We start from the raw sequence: 4,613 nt of genomic DNA, 5'->3' as shown, positions 1-4,613 counted from the left end.
ATGGTAAAAGGCAATGTATATTTTTCAATTAATTATGTAGAGCACACCTGCGAAACTACTGATATAGCTGTGGCATCATGTTAAGAGTTACTGTACTTTCTAAATTTAGTTGATGGATAGAATATGAGATAGTATCATCTATACTAGGATTAATTGGGTTGGAAAATATAAGTGATACATAAAAAAGTATTAGTTGCATAATCCTCCCACTGCCCCTAGTCAAAGGACAAAAGGTTTTTCTTTTCCTTTCTCGATATCGTTTAGATCATTTCAATGCCTCCATTTCGCATGCACCGACTTCCAACGCTCATGTATATTCGTTATCATAGTTTATATCTTATGTTATAGATTCGTAAGGTCACTGATCCTTTCCGACAGTGAAAAGGTGGAAAGCTAAGGATATGGTGGCTTCACTGACTGACTGTAGACTTCGCCCCGCTCTATAAAATAAGTAACGTAAGTGTCGAGCTAGGAAAAGGGTCCCCGTCGTTGATTCTCCAACACTCAAGTCAGTCACCGGAATAGTGGAAGAAAGTGGAGCAATAGTAACCTTAGCGCAAACAGTGAATAACGCGTACCTCTGCCGGTGATGGACCCCCCTTTATATAGAGTCTCGATAGGTGACGTACATGCTCCTCAAGGCGTGGACACGTTTTCCAATATGTCCTCTGAATAGACTTGTCAAGAAAGTACCTCTGACACCATACCTTAACAGGGTATGAATATCCTTGACAAGACAGTAGAAGCTTCAGCCGTACGATCCGTCTGTCAACCATGCCTCGTGTTAATGATACTATCTCCTAGAAGGATATCGAGAGATACGACAATGGTGCCGCTGCTTGGTCGAGCGAGGTAGCCACTCGACCGAGATTCCTTCACTCTATCGACCTCAACTGCTCTTTCCTGCGGTGACTGAGTGTAGTAGCGTGCCCTCCCGTTCGGACAAGCTCTCCGATCTCCTTAGCATCCTGCCGATACACACTGAACGTCTGACTATCTTATCATATTATTCGAGCTAGACGATTAGGCTGCTTGGACATGTCTCCCGCTAGTCGGGCACTGATTGTCCCGACCGGCCATTGCAATCGTCTTCTATTCGGCCCTTTGACACTTTGGCGTTGACAACATTGACTTTAACATTCATTTTAATAGTTAATCTCGTGCCAAATGGACCTCCTTATATCATCACATCAGTCACTAATGACCAATGTATAAGGCAGCTATTGGCCGATAGAAAGGCACACTTTTGAGGTAGCACCACTGCCAATCAAAATTGATGCAATACATGATAATGATAACAAAATTATATAGACATAAATTAGTTGTCAGCATCTATGTGATTATGTGCTTGAACATCTTACTAGATATTGACGTGAATAGATGATGCCCCTTGTTTGTATATCTCATACACAATAAAGAAAATTCAACCATTTAGCCGTATATATTTAACGCAGCAAAGTCATCAAATCCTACGAATGCAGAAATAATAAAAGCTATTTGAGCCACTGTTCATTGATCGATCAGCGGTCAAATCTCATGCTTGCTTGAGTTTGCTATCCCCAGAAAAACTGGCATAAAGCAAGCAGTGAAGAAGTGTCAAGTGGATGGTGGCCCATCTCTCATATCTTTTTAATTAAAGCTTCAACAGAACTTGACAACCGGCCAGGAAGAGTTATAAATGAGTATTTCTTCTTTTTTGTTCCTTTGTATGAGCAATTTACGGGATAGAAGTAGGTGAGAGACCTCTGCTCCATTCATCTCAGATATGGTGAAGAACTTAATCAATGTATAGCCTGAACCTTCTTCGCCTTAGATTTGCTGCATTGCATAAGAATATTATCATCCTTTCCTGTTAAGTTTAGCAAATAATTAACATGTCAGTTAATTATTATGCATTTTAGCATCTAAACCATCTGAAACAATGATATGTAATTGGGATGTAATGTATCCTGTAAAATAGGGGGAAAAAAAGAGAAGGAAGGTGGCGATCCAGTAGCTATATTGAATTTGGAGAAAGTAGAGCTTTTCATTTTTGAAAGTTGCAGAAGATATCGTTATTCTATGTTGTGAAAGAACTGGCGTGGTACACCATTCTTGGAGTTATGTAGGTGTTAAATTTCGAGCTTCACTGGGCACATGCTTGTTTGTTTCTGTCCCTTTTTTAATGATCAGGTATCAATGTTCTGCTAACTCCAGTCTGTACACTACAATCAATGAGTTCCCTTAGGTGGTAGTTGCTGGCTATGCAATGCGATTGTCTCACATACATTGACTAATATTCACTTGTTATTCCCTTGAAAACAAGCTAACACCACTGTTATTGCTCAATATTGTTTCCTCATAACAAAATTAAATAAAACAAACAAAAGCAGACGAGTATAACAGACGAGAACACATTTATTAACCCCAACAACAACAAAAATAATTAAAAACCCAGCTCTGCTGGAGTCTAAATTTATATGTAAATAAGATCCACGAGTGCAACATGAACACTGCAAATAAATTTATTATTAGTATTTTTTTTATGTTTTGATTTACTGTTCTTGTCTTCTTAAAAATCAACTCCTCCTGGTAGGATCAAACTCGGTGTCTTATTGGTTGTCTTTTCTCGATTCCATGCAAGAGAAGAGGACCAAATGGTGATGTGTGTGGTAAAAGAAGAATGTAAAAGCTAATTAAAGACAGTTTCACCTTTTGCCGGCCATCTGTCAATCATTGCTGCGATAACAACATGAATGCCATATTTTACTGAAAGGTTGATGAAAGAAAGATTTGAGGGGTTTAGCTCCATTAAAATTATGTGAGAAGAAATATTACTTTGTCGTGCATGAACTGTGACTAAAATGATTTGATCCTTATCTAAGTGTTCAGCTGTCTACATCCACTGTATTACATGGCTTTGAAGTCTTATTTGATCCACTGTAAAAACTTAGTGTGTCCTCTAAAATAATCTTCTTGTTTTTTTAGCAGACCACACAAATCTTTATTTCGATTATGATAGCGAGATGAGAAGAAAAGAAGAATGGAAAAGAAAAAGAAAAAAAGGAAATAGAAAGAGAAAGAAGATAAAGTTATAAGAAAACAAAGGTGATTAAGATATGGAATAGAAAAGTCAGTTGTAAGGAATAGAATATAAAATAAATAAATAAATTTGTTTTTTTTACTTTAATTGACATTAGGATAATTATTCATATTTTTAGTTATAATACATTTTATAAAAAATATATATAAGGAATAATTTTTATAATGAAAAAAATGTCTACTTCACAAATAAACAGTTTGTCTGATTCATTTTAGTTACATGATCTACCAATAGATCTACTTGGCTGGACTATCTAGATTTGCATGTGTAGCTCAACATATCCACTCAGCATAATTAGTATTGATAATATCTTATTAGGTTTGACAAACCTGCTCAACTTAACTAACTAAGTGGATCATGTGGCTCGCTTGACTTACCCTACTTGATCGACTAGCTGTCTAACTCATTTGGTCCTCTCAATCATTCAACCTAATTGGACCATTTTATTCAACATGCCAAACCAATCCAATTGGTCTATCAAACCACTTGACACAATCGATCCAATTGAACTAGCCTACTAGGTTCATCATCTACCCTACTTTGACCACTTGACCGATTTGCCACATCATAGAATAGAGTAAGAAATAACCAATCCAAAAGAAATGATTTCATATTTTGTCTTCACTATCTTCTTCCCTCAAAAGCAATCAGAAATACAAAATTTCAATTCTCTTCTACCCTAAAAAACAACATTTCTTCTCAGTATCTATTTTTTTACTATTTGGAACATAAGCTCCCTTGTGTGGACAAAGACCAATCACTAATGGATGTATAAAAGAGAAGATGAATTATTATTAAGTTATCCATAGTTTTGTTTACTTAAATGAATGGACAACATAATGGAAGAAGAAAAAGTTAACTACCTATGTTTGTTAACTGAACACATATTGGCTGTTTGGCCTCCACAAATTGAGGAACCTTCTTCAGTGCCTTTTGCTCTCTGAGTTGGAACCAGAGTTTTAAAACCTGACTATGCGTTGTATCAAGAGCCATTTGCTCTACAATGTTTTCCCAATAAGAGAAGATAGTTTGTAGTACAGTAGAACTAGCTATCAGTGACCTTATTCATATTTATCCTCTTTTCAACTAAAGTCATTTTAAACCAAACTTGGGTTCTATGTCATAAAATATGCTTGTCCAATTATTTGTCATTAAGCTACATATAAAAGAGAAACACTGGTAATAGATAAATTGATTAAATCATTTCTTAGTGCATTAAGAATTGATCTTCCCAAAAGTTAAGAGGCAAGTTTTATGAATAAAAAACACAGGAAAATGGCACACTTTCTTGTATTACAACAACAAATATTATCGTACAAGTCAAGAACTGACAAAGTGAAAAGAACAAATACCATTATTGTGCATCGTCTAGATGAAGGCGACATTGTGACTTTAGACTTTGGCAGCATGCATATTTTACAATCTGATTTGAGGACGCCTCCACGTCTTCTATCTTGTTAAACAATTGGTGTAGTCATCCGTGATTTACCTCCTCCGTATTGACCTTGGGATAGGTTGACGGGAGCGTTGG

This window comes from Zingiber officinale, chromosome 2B, assembly GCF_018446385.1.
Source record: "Zingiber officinale cultivar Zhangliang chromosome 2B, Zo_v1.1, whole genome shotgun sequence".
Classification (NCBI taxonomy): Eukaryota; Viridiplantae; Streptophyta; class Magnoliopsida; order Zingiberales; family Zingiberaceae; genus Zingiber; species Zingiber officinale.
This window is presented reverse-complemented; position numbering follows the sequence as displayed.